Genomic DNA, 20256 nt, shown 5'->3' on the forward strand with positions numbered 1-20256 from the left:
CTGGGGATGGCGGTGGGTCTGCTTTCAATATGTTACAATAAAAATCTCGTGCCTTCAAAACTGTATTAAGACGATATCTTGTACCAGCATAATTCACCACTATCCCAGTTTGTATCTCCCATCTAAACTGGATCTGTCATTATTTTAATTCATCTGTCAGGAAAACAAACTCTTTCCTTTTTCTTAAGATTCTTGGTGGAATTTCTTTCAAAATTAAGACCTCCTGATCAGCCACTTTAAATCTGTTATTATAAAAGGCTTGAATAATCGCATTTCTGATCATTCTCTTTGTAAAATAAACAACCACATCTCTTGGTAATATTCTTTGCCTGGCAATCCAGGAGTTGACACGAAATATTTTATCTATTTCCAATATAAAATCTTCAGCTCGCCAACCCAAAATAGGCGCCACAGCTTTTGCCAATATCTCTTCCAAATTTTCTTGTGGATTTTCTTTCAAACCTCTTATCCTCAAGGCAAACTCCATGTCTCTATATTGTATCATTACCACCTCATCATCAATTTTATCCATTTTATTCTCAGCTTCACACATTTTAGCCTCCAATATCAAATTATTTTGTTTAACTTCTTCCACACGTTCATCCAGACTCTCAATACAAACTGTCAGTCCCTGAAATGCCAGCAAAATATCCTCTCATATTTCCTTATTTTTCTCATTGATGAGCTCTGCCATTTGCTCAGATATTTGCTCAGATTGAAGTTTTAAAGCATCTTTTAAATCTTTTAGTGTTAATGTGGGTGTAGGTGCTGCGGGGGGTGGCATCAATGTCTGAAGTCCAAATTGTTGAACTGGTGATGCCCCCGCACTTTTAGAAACGGTAAATCTAGGTGGTTTGGAAGCCATTTTAACACCCAATTAACTTTCGTTTCTCACTTTCACTTTTCCACCCAAATTGCAACTTTGTTGCTTTACTGTTAAATATCCAGATCTTTTAAATCTCTTTTAAGCCAGCTTGAAATGTTTTTAACAGTCTTTTACAGCTTTAAAAATCCACTTTCTGTCTTCCTCCTTAATATTTTATATTATTTTCCTTATTCTTTTGTTCTTCCCGCTTCCTCCAAAAAATTTATTCCGGCGCCATCTTCCTCCCCTTCTTTTAAGTTAAACCGGAGTTAAAGATCATATACTTGCTATTTCAATATTCTCCTGCTCAGCTCTGCCTGCGTCCAAGTAATCCAGAATACAGTATTGAGTGCAGGGATGGTTGCAGCATCCTGCTCTGTTTTAATGCTTAAAACAGAGGAGTCCCCGAGTCCGGAGTTAATTCAGGCTCCGAGGGAGCTCTCACCCTTCGACCCCCAGATTGATAATTCTGGGGGTCTAGGGGAGCTCTACCTCTACCTGAATGCTCACCCTCCCCTCTTCTCCCAAGAGGAGGATTCCCAAACCGCGAAACAGCTGATTGTCACTGTTTTCACGATTCGAATGGAACAATGGGGCTGACGGTCAGAAATGACCGCCATCAACGGACCTTTGCCACCCAGAAGTCCGGGGCATCAAATATCATTCAATGGAGACCTTGGCCATCAGGAAATCATGGTAATATATAGAACCATGATTTTTTTTAATAGTCCAAGAAGTCCTTTTCTATAAAAGCAAGTAGAGGTCATGTACACTAACCTGGACTCAAGAGGATCTTCTTTAGGTATAGGATCTGCTCTAGCAGGGCCTTGGACTAGAGGACCTCCAAGCTCCCTTCCAACTCTTGTTATTCGGTATTCTGTATCAATTTCCCTTACAGTTTTTGGCTTTTTACATGTACCCTCTGCGATTAAAAAGAAAATATATTTATGAAACTACAGTGTTAAATTCTAACTCTACATAGCACAATCTTTGTCCCTACTTAATTTATTCCAGAATAATATTGTATGATATTGAGGTTATTAGCCCGGCATAATATTGACCAAACTCCATTTCTAGTTTTGGTTCTTACCTTATTTCCAGCTTAAAGTGTGTGTAAAATTGGTAACGTGATTAAATTTTTGATGGCACAGATTACAATTCATTGTCAGCTATTTATACTATTTGGTCACCATTTTTAACACTCTAAAGGAAAAGCAGCAATTAATTGTTGATTAATTGTTCTAACTGTCACGAAATTTCTCCTTAGTTCTAGGTTGCTTCTCTCCTTGATTAGTTTCCATTCATTGCTTCTTGTCCTGCCTTCAGGTGCTTTGGAGAATAGCTTCTTTTGGCAGCCCCTGAGATATTGGAACACTGCTATCATGTCACCCCTAGTCCTTCTCTTCATTAGACTAAATATGAGCCAGCAGTGTGCTGCAGCTGCCAAAAAAGCCAACACAGTGCTAGGCTGCATTAACAGAGGGATAGAATCAAGATCACGTGAAGTACTAATACCACTTTACAATGCCTTGGTAAGGCCACACCTGGAATACTGCATCCAGTTTTGGTCACCACGATGTAAAAAAGATGTCGAGACTCTAGAGAGGGTACAGAGAAGAGCAACAAAGATGATTGGGGGACTGGAGGCTAAAACATATAGGGAACGGTTGCTGGAATTGGGTATGTGTAGTTTAACGAAGAGAAGAGTGAGGGGTGACATGATAGCAGTGTTCCAATATCTCAGGGGCTGCCACAAAGAAGAGGGAGTCAAGCTATTCTCCAAAGCACCTGAAAGCAGGACAAGAAGCAATGGATGGAAACTAGTCAAGGAGAGAAGCTACCTAGAACTAAGGAGAAACTTCCTGACAGTTAGAACAACTAACCAGTGGAACAACCTGCCTCCAGAAGTGGTGAATGCTCCAACACTGGAAGTTTTTAAGAAGAGACTGGACAGCCATTTGTCCGAAATGGTATAGGGTTTCCTGCCTTAGCAGGGGGTTGGACTAGATGACCTCCAAGGTCCCTTCCAAGTTATGATGATGATGATGTCACCCCTAGTCCTTCTTTTCATTAAATTACACATACCCAACTCCAGCAATCATTCTTTTTGTTTTTGCCTCCAGTCCCCTAATCATCTTTGTTGCTCTTCTCTGTACTCTAGAGTCAACATCTTTTTTACATTATGGCAACCAAAGCTGATTAGAGAATGTAAATAGACTTTTTCCTTCTGTTTGTGCCTCCTATCTACTAGGCCCAACACTGTTTTTCAAGTCATTATCTTCTGCTCTCTTCAGCTGCCTTGCCTTTATAGGTCCTGTAAACTTAGCTCTCCTGCCAGCCATGTGCTGTTCATGGTCAGCACTTCTAATTTGGTTATCACAGTATTGCTGTAACCTTTCCTCCCTTCTTATCAGAATGCTTCTGATTTTGATAACATTCAAACTAAGTGCAACTGCCTCATGTAAATTTAGACCTTTGATCTATTAAACTGAGTGTAGGTGAGATCAATGTTCTCCAGTGGGGCCTTTGGACGAGGTAGATAGTAATTAATTTATGTGGGTGTACTAAAAACTACAATACTAGTTCAACTAGCACAGTCCCAGTTTGGGGAAAACAGGCTGATAAAAACTGGGGGCGGGTTTATAGTCAATACTACCAAGATGTAGTATTGACTCACTTCAATAAGCAAGCTAGATTTGCTTACTAGGAACAAGGTCTCTAGGAAATGTTCACAATGTTCCTTTCATCCAGTCCAATAAATATACATCTAAAAAATTATCCAGTATATTTTGCTAGGCAGCTGCCCTTTCCCATCTCTTGGTCTTCTATATTAATATTTTGTACTATCTTACTGAAGAATCTGGAAAGTATTATTTTTCTGTAAATATGTAAACCTGAAGGCATTTATAATGTTCTGAATGTTCAATAAACCTTCAATTTGTTGAGTAAATTACAGATGCTGAACCTGGATTGCCCTGCCAGACTTAGTGATGGTGTGGCTTCTTTTATTTTTATTTTTTATTTATTTTATTTTAATCCCATTTATATCCTGCCCTTCTCCGAAGACTCAGGGCGGCTTACAATTTAAGCACAAACCAATGTGCTTAGCAATATGACACTTGATTAAGGCATTGTTCCTTGATTGCTAGTACTTTTTCCTACATATCTGGGCATTGGTTGCTGGAGGAATCCTATTCTAAGCTCTTCATTTTCTTTCTAGGTTTTTGATTATATTTTTTTAATTGGCAAGTAAATGAGGTTTATATGTCTATTGACATATGTATGTCTATTCATCTTGCAACACATGGAGAGACCCAACCATGGTTTCATCTGGGAAACTACATTTTAAATCAAGTTGAATCCAAAAATATCAGGAATTCCTGGAAGCTTGGTATTCAGACAAATCAGCCATTGGTAGACCCATAAAGCTAATTTCCATACTCTCTCACACTTATGTAATTTTGCCTGGTAATGAAATGTCTCTAAGGAAAGAGCCCAGCTCAAGAGAGCATCAAGAACCCAACCATTTGTTTTTACTTATACTTCATTTTGTTAGTCATCTCATGATTCTAATTAACATGTCTGAAGGTGATGGGAGTCAATAGTCCAACCAATATGAAGAATGCATTGTTGCAGATACTGATTGTGTAATTTTTGTTTTTCCTCTCCTCCCTAAAAGCTCAAAGTCTACCATCTTCAACACTTTGTGAGTTTTAATTGTAAAAGAACAAAAAGTTATTCCCATTCTTAAGGAACGTGGAGCAAGGATGAACAAAGTTTAAGTTGGTGTTCCATAGCTGCATTTCAGAAAACAGGCAAAGCAAGGGTAAAAAGTTATCTGAAATCTGGAGAAAAAATTGAATTTTTTAATTTAAATGTAATTACAATTACAATTTAATTTTAAACTCCTATAAAGTCTCTCCAAAAAGCATGGAAGTTTTTAAAATTCATATGTTTATCAAAACCTCATCTCTTTTTTATCCCCCAAATATTAGTATACAAAATAGATGTCCCAAAGGTCACTCAATATGCACCACTGTGAGAAAGGCTGTAATTCAGAGCACAGGACAAGCTCAGTTCCTGGGCATTGCAATGTAGAGCTGGGAAAATTCCTATCTTAAATTTGGGGATCACCTTAGGCCTGTAATAATATGACCGTTGTCACTGGTTACAAGCTGCATTAATTAATGAATATCAAAGACTTAATATGGCTTTAATATGTTCTGGGTATGAATGCCAAATAAAAGCATCCCCCGTCTTCACACTTTGTACCATATTGTCTCATTTTAACCAAACTCCCTACCGTGTAGCAATTAGCCCCCATATTATAAACACTTTGCATTCCCCCCCTCCAAGATAATTGTAGCTACTAAAACGTTCTCCCAACTGTCCCGTTCAAGTTTGTAGTTCTGCTTGGTTTCGTTACTTTAGGCAGCCAGAAGCCAATAATTCGGGGGAGTGAGAAATTACGTTGCACATTTTTTTTAAAAAATAAATAAAATAAAATGATAATGGACTGCCAGAGGAGGCGAGGGAGAACGTTCCTTTCGCTTCCCCTCTCCGGGTCCACAGTTTCTATGGCGACCGCCGACACAATGTTCTATCCCGAGAATGTAGAGATTCTCACTTTGAACCAATCGGGATGGAGAGCGTTCCATCAGTAACCAATCGGGAGCGAAGCCTAGACGATAGGCGCAATAAGGCGATCGTGCTAAGATCTCTTGGCGAAGCTAGCGCGGGAGCCGTACATCCCAGAGTCTAAGGTAGCGGGGGGAGGGGAGCAGAGCGGGAAATGTTTTTTTTTTGTAATTCCTACCCGGGATCGGAGCCTCTGAAATAAGCCTTTGGGGAACATCGCACTCCATCCCACCCCAATAAAAGGCTACTTGGCTGGGAATGCCGGGCGGTAGGGGCTAGGCCCAGGAGGTTTAAAGCATTTCGAGCGATTTCAGTGGAGAGACGGGTTAACCGCACGTAATCCGAAGGAACTGTGTAATTCTTAAAATGTTACGGAACGTGAGAACTACACCATAATCCGAAAAAAAGTATCGCAGTAGCTTTCCCTCGCGGAAAGAGAAGGCAACGGAACCGGCTGCAAAAGAAACGAATCCGATGCAGTCGCCTGCGGGACAGACCTATCCTTTGTAAGAGAGCGGAGAACAGGAGGGGGAAGAAGAAGAAGAAAAAAAAACCCGGCTTATTTCAGGAGCGATCCAGATGTTCTTCTATCAGGCCTGCTCCGGAGGGAAAAAACTCGGCAGCGGCCTTCGGCCTGCCAGAAATCTCCTTATCACAAGCGGAGCGTGCAAATAGAAGAAGAGGCGAGCGGGATCGCCGGGCACAATAGGAGAGGCGGGGGCGGCACCCAGCCGCTCCTGAACTGCACTTGCCCAAGGAGCCAGCAGCCTGAGAAAAAAAGACGCTATCAGGAACTAGGGCGGACTGCAAAGCCTGTGGAGCTGGCTTGTTGAAGAGGCGAAGCGGGACGCCGATCCGAAGAGCCGCGGGTCCGGCAGGTGTCCCCCTCCATGTGGAGCCGCCAATCGAAAAGAGAGCAGAGAGAAAGCGGCCGACTCCGGCGATGACCCAGCTAAGCGAGGCCCAGACTAACACACCTGCCAACACTGTTCCTATGGACAGTAATATCGTGGCCATTATTATAGCTACCAGTGAGTATTTTGCACCGCCTGTCCTCGTCGTCCTCTTTTTCTTTTTTTCCTTTGGGATCGATGCGTTTGCCTTCGATTCTCTTTAGGAATGTAGAAACGTCCCCTGCTTTCCCTCCCACTTCATTGTGTTGCCAAAAGCCATGCTGTCTTCTCTTCTCCCTCTCTCGGGTGCATGCACATGGTTAGTTTCTAGCTGGGCTCTTTTGTGCTACCGTGCTTGTGACTTTTTTTTTTTTTTGAGAAAATGTTTTCGTAAATGCACTCCAGGGGTATTAGGACTACAACTCCCAGCATTCCCAGGCTCACCATCGAAGGAAACGGATTGGGAAAAGCTGAATTACAGATGTAGTAAATATTCTTTATTCTTTATCGTGGTTCCAGAAGCAAACCCAGATTTCAACTGCAGAAGTAAGCCATTGTATATTTGATCCTGGTTTGCTTACTAACCACAGTCAGCTGGGTATATACATTGTATTAAGATGTTAACTATGGCTATTTGGCACTAAATCAAAATCAAACCAAGCCACATTGGGGCATAGTGTAATGTGTGAATTAGCCAGTGTCTTTGTGCATGGTGCTCTCTTGTATCTGTGTGAGAAGATAGGGAGAAGTCACTATAGCTCCTTGGCAGGGAATTCTAATTTAGAGCATACAGTAGTCATATGGGTCCTACCTGTACTGTAGTTTATTTAATTTATTTGATAACTTTATATAGCCACCCATCTCACATGTATGACTCTGAGCTGAGTACAAAGTTAATAACACAAAAACAATGCAACAAAATAACTGAAAACATAATAAAAGTCATTTGAAAAACAATAAAAATCATTAGAAACCATAAACTGTTTATAATATGCCAGGTGATTCATTATCAAAATAATGACTTCAGAAATTGCCTCAGCCTTTGGACAAGCTGATCAGGAGTCATCACGAAGCCATGTGTTGCTGACATATTTGCCATAGGAACAGGATGTGCTGTATCGTTTATTAAGAAAAATATTATACCATCAAAATCAAATGACTTAGGGCTGCAATTAGGGCACCCAACATTTTCTTTTCTTTTTTTGTATTTTCTTTGCATGCAAATGTGTAGATGGAGACCTAAGGATAATGCTTTGTATTATCAAGCCAAAATCAAAATTAATGTGTTTATATTTTATATTTTTGAAAGCCACAGAAATATTTCTGACTAATGGGTAGACATCTTTGAAACTCAGTCTTGCACACTTTTATAGCTCCATGAGAGGAAGGAGCAGGGGCAGTAAGATGGCCAATGGGATGCAGGATGTAAGGAATTGTGCTTCAGTAACCTCCGGAGGTCATGTTTATACCTCTGCTACAGCAAATTGTGTTTTTATCCACACTAATAAAAAAATGTAAAGACATTTTTAAGCAAATAACAGTTACAGATTCTTCCATAATCTAAATAATTCTGGGATCCCTGATTGTAGACAGTCTGTCCCTTGCATCCTTCTTTATTGCACATATTTTGTTTGAGAAAGTAGAATGAAAAGAATTTGATCACATTTTATAAAAAAAATGTTGCAGTTTCACAATTTGACAGTGTCCTGTGATACTTGCTATCTTGCCTAACCACCAATATTCACGAAGTTATCCATCCCTTAGAATTTTTTTTTGTTTTTAGGATCTTTTCAAGATTGTTCAAATAGAAAATATGCCTATCTTTCAATCAAAAAAATGCCCCAGAATTCATAAGGTAGAATAACTAGGAATAGTGGTAAAACACAAATTATAATTGTCATGAAATGTTATTTTTTAAAAAATTTGTGCTTATTTATAAATAAAAACAAAAAGCACAGCATTAAACACAACAATGGAAAGAAATCAATAGATAAACTGGAGAAACCTAACCTGTCTGATAGATAAAAGCATGCTAGTGTCCACAGCTGGTATTAGGTATATTTTCCAGGATAAAGTTTTGCAGTTTGAATATAGCTACTTTAAAACAGCCCCTCCTCCAGTCCCACCAAATCTATTGGAATAACACTGTCTATAGAAATGCACCATTTGGTTTCAGAACATTTCTTACTCAAAGATTTCTCCCTAGGCCAAAAGTTACATTCAGTGTCACATGAGCATATATAATCTTTTTGCCTTGTCTCTTGTTCCAGATGTGCCCTGCAAGGCTTCCTGGTTTATTTTGTTTCATTAATCAATAGGATTCCCATTGCATCCTAAACCATAAACTTTGAAGCCTGGGTTTGCAGAACACTTGAAGCAAAAATCAAACCAGAAGTTAACGTGGTGCGTGAATCACAGCTGTGTAACAAACAAATTGGGTTGGAAGAGACCTCAAAGGTCATTTTGTCCAATGTTTTGTTGACCCAGGAAGTCTACTTCTACAGCACTCCTGATAGGTAGCCATCTATTCACAAAAAGTGCTTTGGATCAAGAAATTCTTTCTGGTGTTTACCCTGATGCTTTCCCTTATCATTTGAGCTGATTAAAGTTCAGACCTTTTAAGTGCAAGAAAACATTTTTTCTATCTATCATTTATGTGACACATACTTTAGAATATCTTCTCCTGTTTAAGCATAAATGTTCCCTTTTTTTCCCTTAGTCAGTTGGGCCCTTTTGTGTTAGATTGGGAAGACCCTTCAAGCCCTCATTTTTCCCTGAAGGTGATTATCGTGCTTATGCTATTTGGAGATAATGTTGGATGGATGGATGGATGAATAAGATATTCTTAAACTTTGGTGCCTCAAATTGGACACAGTACTTTAGGATCAGTTGGCCAAATCCCCTAATGCTCTACTTGTGGTGATGCAGTATACATTTGCTCAATTGTGACCACTAATTCTTGTTTAGCTTCAAAGTCCAGAGATTTCCCCCCCACACACACACATGCATTGATATTAGTCCAGGGGCTATTACTTCCAGTCTTACTAATCTGTTTTATCTTAAAGCAGAAATTTAATCTTGGTTGAACTTCATGTTGATAGTCTTGGCTTTGTTCTCCATCCTGCCAAATCAACATTGGTGAATTGGCTTTTTTAAAATACAGTTATTTTTGGACTCATAATTTAATTTGATCCTGCTTGCAACGTGAACATAGTGCTGAGCAACCACATTTTTCCAGAGCAAGTCAGAAAAGCTAATTTAAACTAATAAAATCCCAATAAATACAAAGCAGATGAGAGAATTCTGCTGACTCCACGGACTCTAAATAAATACCAGTTTTCCTTATATTAACTACATTGATCTAGCCATATTTGATGCAGGTTATTTAAAATCAGTTTTCTGCATGTAAAATCAGGATGCTTAAATTAACATCTTAATTAGAAAAATAGCCAAAAAATGTAAACACTTTTTGAAACAATTCGTTCTTTTTGAACATATGCCTCAAATGACAGATCCAAATTTTAACATTAATTTATGAGCTCTATTACTCTGACACTGCAGAAAAAAGTATAGTGCAGCAGCCTGTTGTATTTTTTAAACTGTATTCACCCAAAGTCTTTACACAGTATTTCCCAGCTCTCCAGAAGTGATAGAGTAGACTATATCTTCCAGAATTCCCAGAAGCTAATACAGGTAGTCCTCAATTTATGACCACAATTGAGCCCAAAATTTATGTTGCTAAGTGAGAAATTTGTTAAGCAAGTTTTGCCCATTTTACGACTTTTCTTGCCATATTTGTTAAGTGAATCACTGCAGATGTTAGATTAGTAACACGGTTGTTAAGTGAATCTGGTTTGCCTATTGACTTTGCTTGTCAGAATGTTGCAAAAGGTAATCATGTCACTCTGGGACATTGCAACTATTGTAAGTGTGAGTTGGTTGTCAAGCATCCAAATGTAAATCACGTGACTTTTTTAGTGCCATTGTAATTTTGAACAGTTACTAAGCAAACTGTTGTAAGTCGAGGATTACCTGTAGAAATATTGAGGGTCATAGACCAATATATGTAAAGACATCAGATTGTGAAAATGGAAACAAATAGAGTTTAGTTAAAATGAAACTGCTGGATTTATCAACACGCATGTCAAACTGCCGGCCCACGGGCCGGATGCATCATACTGAAACCGCGCCCACCCCATTGAAAAAGTCGCAATATGTCATATGATGTCACGTGATGTCAAGAGTTTGACATGCCTGATCTAAGAGCTGCAGTTAGTGATATTTGGTTTATTTTGATGAACGTCTTCAGAAACAGATTACAATTGAGAACTTAATATCTTGTGCAGGAAGGAAATGTTATCATCTAATCTTCACAAGTGGTAGAAATCTGGGCATGCAGAAATAAAAAGAGGAAGACCACCATCCAGAGCTCCTCATTCCAGTCCTTTAAAAGCCAATGGGACTGCTGTGAAGTAAACATTCAGCAGAATTACAGATTCTAAAGGCTGGAAGCTTAGTCCTATGTGTTCAACAACTATTTAATTGCTGATATTTTTGCTTCATTATGTGAGATATAGAAATTTCACTCAATTATTTGTCAAATGCTTCCCTCTTCCTGAGCACTATGTAGAGTAGAATAAAGAGAAACGCCTGCCCACGAATTTATGTTCTAAGAATAAGGAAAAGGGAGAGGCAGGGATTAAGGAGAGAGGAAATTGGTAAAGCAAAACCTGGTAAAAGATTCTTTTCTTTCTTTCTTTCTTTCTTTCTTTCTTTCTTTCTTTCTTTCTTTCTTTCTTTCTTTCTTTCTTTCTTTCTTTCTTTCTTTCTTTCTTTCCAATCATTTTGACTGCAATCTGCCCATATCCCTCTCAGTAGACGAAAACCCCTAGCCCAACCTGATGCACTCCATATTGTTGATATCATTTGCAGCCAGCACTGTTGAAGATAGTAGGAGTAGAAATTTACTATACCTGAAGATCACCAATTAAAAGTGAAATGTTAAAGGATATCTCTAAAATCCTATCTTCACTAAGAAGACCCCTGTATCTTGGTTATAGTAGGGATTTATTTGACTAATGTACAGCTATATATACCTGTAGTTGCATTAAAAGAAAAAAAAACCCGTAATAGGACAGAGAGAAAACTATGCCTGATGCCTTGATTTTTAAGATGGAGGATTGTTTATTTGATGGTGCATTCAGTATGAAGTCTAAAGATGCAAGGCCCCATTTCATTGGGGTCCAAACTGATAACAACTGGATCTTCCAGTATATTTTGTTTGATTCAGAACAGCTGAAGAAAGGAATAAAACTTGGAAGTTGAAAAAGAAGCATAGCTCAGCATATCTTTATGCATTTCACTTTACAGACCATTTTAATAGATTACCTCAGCTGAACCCGACTCATATTGTGCTACAAAGTTCTGAGAAAGCATGTGGTAAGGAAGGGGTACCTAGGAATGGACTATGTCCACTGAAACAATGTGTCCCACCTGATTAACCCCACCCATCAGATAGTGGACAAGAGCAAATTCTTTTGAGATATCAAGACATAAAGGTCAAGAGTGAGGAAACTAGGACAGTCTAGAGAAACAACTTTATTTTTTATCAGCTGTAAGAAAGATACGTACGGTAGGTTTTGTGACACATGGATTTCCCAGTCTCACGTCTTTCTATGCAGAGCAAAACTTTGAAAAATTGTGTAAATGGATCATTTCCTTCGCCACAAAGAACAAGAAGAGATCATGGAATGCCAATGGAAATGTATCATGTTTCATTTGTTTTTCAGTGACACACTATCTCTTATTCAAATTCATTGTTGAACCTAACGTCTTTTATTGAGTATCTGGAGAAAAATTCATCGCACCATTCTTTTCCTATTTTTTAGTATAGCAGCTCCCTGAAAATGTAGAGAAGTTTCTCTGGATGCTTAGTACATGTATTATTTATATATGTTTTTATAATATTGGCTTCATGAATAGTCTTTTACCCAAAAAAAAATAATAATGGTTGGACAAGGCTTGCAGTCAAAAGCCAGGTTATGATTCCAGAGAAGAAATTCTAGCAGTGTTCCATCCTTATATAAAACTGAATTATGGAGATTCAGAAAATTAATGATTTTTTTGAGCTGTGCAGTGAAGTCATTGTTGGATTAGGAAGATCCAGGTTCAAAACTCCTTTTATCATGGAAGCTCATTAGGTATCCTTGAGCTCTCTCTTATTCTTTGTTCAACCTATTTCATAAGATTGTTGTGGTGGGGAGTTTGGAGAAGGGAATGTTTTATCCCCCACCATGAGCTCCTGGAGAAAAGGCAAGATATAAATCGAAAGAATCACAAATAATTTTATTTAAGGAAGCTTGCATATTTATAAGTATGGAAATGTTTGCCTGTTGGTTTGCTTGTTTTGTTTGGGAGATTTATATTTCACATTTCTTCAATAGAGTTGATAGGAAGACTAAAATCCAGATTGAAGCCTGGAGCCAGTTCAGGACTTCATGATCATTATTACAACCATGGAACTATCTCAGTTCCTTGTCAGCCCATGGGCTAATCTTATAACTGGCTAAAGAGAAGATCCAATAGTTTGCTGATCACTTTGTCATAAACAAATTACTTCTAGTATTTAGATTGCTGGCGGCAGATAATTTCTGGAGGTATAAATACATCATTAGAATAGAGAAATATCTTTTTCTATAGAGAAAAATCCAAGTGATTCCTTAATACTCTATGGGATTTCTAGTTGGCAGAGCTGGTGATTATGTCAAATATCACACTGTGGAAGTATGAGATGGAAAGAGCCATTGAAACAATTGTACGTAAATACCCTCCTCAGCTTTGTGGAAACAGAAATGCACCTTTGCTTCTCACAATGCCTTGGGCTGTAATACATTGGGAATTCAGATAGTGCAAGTCTAAAATCAAACGAAACTAATTCTTTTGGGATCCTGCAGGGCAACTGAACAGTACTTGATGGTGATAACCCTTTAAACCTCGGGTTATCTATGATGAATTTGCTAAGCATTTTGAGAATATGGCTTCAAAGTAGAAGTTGATTTTTTACAACTGCAACAGATGTAGACAGAAAGATGGTGGTAGTTCCGATTGGTCATGGTTTAATGCAGGGGTCTTCAAACTTGGCCCTTTTATGACTTGTGGACTTCAACTCCCAGAATTCCTCAGCCAGTGTGCCTGGCTGAGGAATTGTGGGAGTTGAAGTCCACAAGTCATAAAAGGGCCAAGTTTGAAGACCCCTGGTTTAATGAATCAATTTAAGTTTCTAAAACCTGTAGATACAGATGAGATGGTTGCTTTAGTTCAACTTACCACTTGTACCTTTGATCCATATTTATGTTAGCTATTAGCATCTAGCAAAGGAGGTCTGGTGGGTGGGTTCAGAGCATGGTAAATGTCTAATTCTATCAGGGGCAGATATTCCTGTGTTAAAAAAAAAAATCAGTGGTGCAGACTCTCCGAAAGAGGGCGTCGTCTTTGGAGCTATGGGCTATCAAACTGATTGCATGCCCATTGCTGCAATAATACATTTGCTATTTCAGCTTTGGGCCTTTTGACTTCCTTGCTTTTTCTTATTGGCATTAGGACAGCAACTCTCCTCATTGGGGATGACAAGTGTTGTAGACCTTGGGGAAGTCTGGGCTGAAGTTGAATACATACTTTGCAGAGATTTTAGTGAGCTTGATGGTATTTGGAAACTGTACAAGATGTTTCATTGTATTTCCCTTTTTCTCTTCTTTGTCAGCAGTTTCCTCCTCTGTGTTCATTGTGGCCCTTTTGGTGCTGCTGCTCCTTTTGTACCACCGGGACCCTCTGTGCTGCCAATTTCTGTGCTCTTGCCGACTCTTCCAGAGCCCTAGTCAATATGTGAGTATCTTGCCAGTTGCCTGCTTCTTCAGGTTTGATCAGTCTCCTTTGCCCACCAGGCCTCACCATTCCCCCGACCATTTTTGATCCTTGGCAAAGAGCATGCCTCTTGGTGTTCTGCAAGGACTGGAGCCCACACGCTGTTTCCCTGCACAGTCTTTGGCAGGCCTCCCTTTGCATGGTTGTCATCTCACCCTTGGAATAACAGGGTCTAGTTTTTCTTTCCGCTGGCTGAATAGCAACTCAAAGTCTATTTACAGTACTCTCCTGCCAAGTTATAGTGTTGCACACAAGGAGTGCCTGTTTACTTCCCACTCTGTCTACAAACAAAGCCTTTTCACCTGAACCTGTCCCCAGTTGGGGAGTTGGCTGCTTTTGAGGGTGGGTGGTACTATCAGGGAGCGTGTTTTGAAGTACGAGAACAGGTGGTAAGGTAACACTGAGAGGGAGTCGTGTCAGGGGGTAATGATGGTGCCAGGAGAACTGTGCCCCTCCTTACTTTTCTGGCCCAGTTCAGCCCCAGGCCTCCTCTTTTCCTTGTAGGGATGGAAAACAGCAGGGAATGCTCTGTAAGGAACTTGTAAATGCAGACAACCCCATTCTCCATTGCCAGTATCCCAGCAACCAGCTTTATACCTTTCACAGTTCACGACTGGGGACAGCCAGAAAGAGAACATTCTCCTGAGTTCCCCCTTTCTCTTTTTTGCGGAGGCATGTAGTGTTTTTTTTAAAAAAAATAATGCTTGTTTGCGAGCGCTAAAGACGTGGAACCAAAAGGAATCCAGAATGGGTGGATTCACTACACCACCCTCCCATCCTACCTCACCCGATCTCCTGTTAAAAATTCCAAACTCTCGGAGGGTAGCCTGAAGTCTATACAGACTTGCAATATGTATGTATTTCCATATCCAGAGGTACCCTTATATACCGTAACTTGCTCAGTTATAGGATTGACTTTTAAAATAGACCTCTCCTGCCCTATGCCACAAAATGACATGCATCCTACCGCAAAATATCTGGTTTTCTATAATCCACATTTAAAGTCCAAAGAGCCTGCATTTCAAAGAAGACGTTGCTATGATAATTGTGATGCAAATAGATTTCTGGCCTGCACTACTCTCTGTTGCATCTACTACAGCGACCCCCAACCTTTTGGGCACCAGGGATTGGTTCCATGGAGAAAGGGTTTTCTGCGGACCAGAGGGGATGTGGTTTTCCATCCTGGCTGCATACCGTGGATGGGGCTTCGCTTTTTGTGCAGCCCAGTTGCTGGCATGCCACGGACCGATGCAGGTCCACGGACTGAGGGCTGGAGACCCCTTGTCTACTGTATTTCCCCATTTGTTGCAGCAACAGTCCCTTGCAGGTTTCCAGTTTAAATAGACCATAGATTTAACATAAGACTCCTTCCCCCATAGCTGTAGTAAGCATAGAAATTATGGTTTTAGTTATCCCCTCTGTGATCAGAAGAATGGAATCATTATGTAGTAAATCTAAATCATATGGAATTATGGAAGTTAGAGATACAGTGTCATATCATTCTGTGTAGAAACTTCTTGAGAATAGCTTGGAAGTAGCTGACATCTGTCTCATCTATGATTCAGCCGAGTGTTTTGTGATTCGCTTTTCTTGGGACAGCTTTTTCTCAGGAAGTTCTTTATTACCAAATGTCCCCAGGGTAAGTGGAAAGGCTGCCTTCATGCAACATTTTTCTTAAGCAGCCCCGGCTCAGTAAGGAAAGAAAGCTTCCAGGGTGTAAGTGTGAGAATTCGCCTAGCTGATTTTATATGCAAAGGCATGTCAAGGTCTTACAGTGGTTCTCGCTGATTTTTCTTAGAAGTGCATCAGCCTAAGAACTATGTTTGTCTCTGTTTAGGCTTAGAGCTTTCAAAATTTACTCGTTTTGTTTTATAAGCTGAGGTCTAGTCAAACTATCTTGGCTCGGAGAGCATTCCTGTGAGTAGATTGATGTCCCCAGGGATTTATTTCTCATGGTGGTTCTTGCTTATTTTTCTCAGAAGTGCATCAGCCTAATTGCTATGTTTGTCCTATGTTTAGAGCTTTCAAAATTTACTCAGTTTGTTTCAAAAGCTGAGGTCGAGTCAAACTTGGCTCGAAGAGTATGCCATGTGACTAGATAGATGTCCCCAAGGACTCAGTTCTCTTAATCTCTTGAAAATCAATTGCCTGGAAAGAAATCACCCCTTGCTTCCAGCCCATATGGATATCCTCTCTTGGATAAGAAATCAAATGGCTGGACTGTTTCAGAGGAAACATACTGATACTTAAGCATAAGATTAAACCTAGCCACTGTTTTAAATAATGCGTAAAACTATTACTGGTTTAGTCATTGTTTGCTGAGTTAACCACAGTTGACTGGTTTTGATTGGTTTCTAAAAACAAACAAACCACATTGAAGCAGATCTGCATAAAAAAATGTATCCCGGCAACTTTTTCTTTAACCTGTTGTCCTCTGTGTGTAATGGAATGTCCCAGGATTTTCAGTTACCAATCAAGCAGGGCTTCTTAAAGACTGTAGTATTTGGAGAGGAACAGAGAGGGGATGGATCCTTTAAGCCAGGGGTGTCAAACTGCCGGCCCATGGGCCCGTTGCATCATGCGGAGGCTGCACCCAGCTCTGGCAGTGCAAAAAAAAGGTTGCGATCTGTCACGACGTCACGTGAAGTGGCAACTTTGACACCTGTGCTTTAAGCTGTTGCCTGATTTGGAATTATCTGGCCAACTATACTTTTTTAAGTGGGTGCACATATCCCATTTTTTTTCATGTTTACATGCCTATTTACAAAGGTTTCTGAAAAGTTTGGTTATTTGATGAAGGTAAGACTGCCTTGAAAATGTTGTTCTGTGGTGGTCCTAAAGCAGTCATGCTCAGCTCAGCTCAGGTCCGGTGAATCTATGCCATACGTCAGTTAAACTTGCAAAACCTAAAGCATTGTTTAAGCTACGGATTTTAGCTCCCAGCCTATAGATCTTAAAGTGGCTGAGGTTAAGAAATGCTACCCTAAAGCAGGGGTAGGCAACCTTGGCTCTTTGATGACTCATGGACTTCAACTCCCAGAATTCCTGAGCCAGCCACGCTGGCTCAGGAATTCTGGGAGTTGAAGTCCATGAGTCATCAAAGAGCCAAGGTTGCCTACCCCTGCCCTAAAGCAATATCAGGCTTCTATCTTATTTTTCAAATCCCGGATTAAGATTTCAGACCAAACATGAAACATCTCATGGGTGGTGGTGTTCTTTGGTGTTTTTTTTTCCGCTTTTTAGTTTGTTTTTGGTCTTTTGGTTTATTTGGCTGGCCTTAGCGATGGGATTAATTGGCAAACTAATATTCCTTGCCAAGGCTTTAGCTTCAAATAGTAGGCCTCTGCAGTCAATTCTGTATTTTAGGGGGAAAAAAGGGGGAAATGCAAAATGGAGGCTTTTTGAGCTCTATTAGTCATTCAGATTCATGCTTTATATTTCTTTAAAACGTGACTGGTCACACACTGCCTCCTATGCTTAATTACAATTTCCTGTCCCTCCTCCAGAGAGGGCTGCCCCATTGTTGCAACAAAGGACTTTGAACGCAATCAAGTGAAAACTCCCCTCCCCAAAGGAATCAGCCTGCAGAGAGCAGACATGGAGTGGAAAAACCTCAGGGAAGGACCAGTGATAGGGATTTTACTAGAGATGACTCACTTTTATTTTCACTGTGGCTCCTTTAGTCATAGCTCCCCATGCGATCATTGTTCTTTGGATAGGACTTCAAGAGGGAACGCGGTCACAATTATTTTGCAGTTGCAAACATAGGCAGTTGCATATGCAAACCTTTGAGTGAATGGCACCACACTGCCTTTTAGGTTTTCTAAAGTAATATTGAAACAATCGAGATGGCTTGCGCTTTCTGTAGTCAGAGAAACAAATCTCTTTGAATACGTTAGAACAAAAAGTTATATTAGAGCAGATCAAAAATGTAGTCTAGTCCAGCACTTGAGTTGTATAGATGACCCTGGAAAGAATACAAGAGGAGCTTCAAAACAGTCATATCCTCTGGACTTGCTCCTCAGTAATCAGAACTGAATGGCATAATTACATAGCAGTCATCAGGACTTCTGTGTTCAGTTCACTTGTGAGTTCATTATTAAAACAAACTCCCTGGAAATGCACATTCCTATTTATTTTTTAGAATGTGCGCTCCTCATCTCTGAACCACCTTATCTGTCATATTTCTTTCTAGCTACCAGTTTTAATAGAAAATAAAGCAGATCCCAGAAGTCTGAATCAGATCTTTTGCAGCTTCAGAGAATATAGTACTGTACACACATATACGCATGAACATAGAATGGATCCCACTTGATAAAAAGCATCCATGAAAGAGACCTAAAACAAGATGGATTGATGACATCAGCAAGTATTGCAGCCCCAAATAGCGGGGGGGGGGGAAGCTTGGGACCGTATTGGTTGGAAACATGCAGAAGAGGCCTTCATCCTGCAGTGGATAGACAGTGGCTAAAATGATGATGATTATGATGATGATACACACACACAAAGAGAGAGAGGGTTAAAAATAGGAAAGGAAAAAGCTTTCAAATTCTGCTTCATGTGGTTTAAACATTTGCTTCTTTTTACATGAGTTTTCATATTTTCCAAATGTAAATACATGTTTACATTTCTCCTAATTTTTCTACTAGGCTTTGCCTAATATATTTTTTCAAGTATTTTTCTAATAGAGCATGTTTTTGTATCTAGCGTCCATTTCCTAAACCTTTAGTTGGAGTATAATTTTATCTAGATCATTTATTATGCAAATTTGGCAAAGTTACATCAAACAGAACTAAATAAAAAAAATTCCCACGTACTTATTTAAGGCCATGTTTAAGTATCCTGAAAACAACAACCCCAGAATAAAAACAGTACCTTTAATGTGATACCCAATCAATGCCCTGCTTTTGTTCTCTCCTTGTTCTAGGAAGTAGGATTACTGCAGTATTGTACTGCCAGGTGGAAATATCCAGACAAGTGTAGGTTTACTCAAAAGCAGAAAAAATACACCCCTCAATGAGTGATTGAAGAGAAGTTGCTGTCTGAAAAAGGAAATGTCGATTTGCAGAGGCATAACATTTCAGCTGATGCTGATCTCAAGAACAATGGCACTTTGCACAGTTATAAGGAGGATTAGATGAAGACAATGAGCATTCTGGTGCGTGGGTGGGTGGGGCTTACTATGAACATGCCTTCCTCTATGTGGGAGAAGAAACACTTTCTAGACATCTTCTCCCTTCACAGTTGTGATTGAGACCAGTGTTGTTGACCCATGTTGCTGCCTTTAGAGTGGCTTTCTCCCAATGTATAAAATGATTTACAGTTACTCAGGTATGCATGACATGTCTGCCCATCCAATCAGTCTTGGGGCATTTCTGTACCCAAGCATAATGCCTACCACTCATCCTTGAGTCAGCAGGAAATAATACCAGCTAGGAAACTCATCATCTCCATGTGATCCTTCTCCTACCGCTTTTTCAACACACTGCAGTCACCTAATTTCTCTCCTGGGTTAATGGGTGGCAGAGACTAATGGATTTTACCAACTTGAGCTGCCCTTAAATAGTGTTGGAATAAGAAGAAAAATGCCACTTTAGCACTGGTACAGCTAAGGGCAATTTAAGCGTGCCTTACTCATGAGCTGAGAATTAGAGGAAGGCAGCATTATGCGGACAGAGCAAAATATTTACCTGGCCATTATCTGTGAAAGTGGAGACACACAAAGGCCTCCTATTGGGACACTGAGGGAATTCCTCCAGGTAGCTGCACTGTTGGAGAACGGAAAAAGTGTGCAAACTGTGGTCTGTCCATTGGGATCCACAGTGGAAGGTGGATGAAACCGGCAAGGTGGTGGCTGCGGCCTCAAACTTCCCTTTTTCACGTGGGCATTGATGTCAAATGCATAGGCAAAGAGGTTGGACTTGCATTGCAACCCTGCAT

Source organism: Vipera ursinii, assembly GCF_947247035.1.
Source record: "Vipera ursinii genome assembly, chromosome: 2".
Lineage (NCBI taxonomy): Eukaryota > Metazoa > Chordata > Lepidosauria > Squamata > Viperidae > Vipera > Vipera ursinii.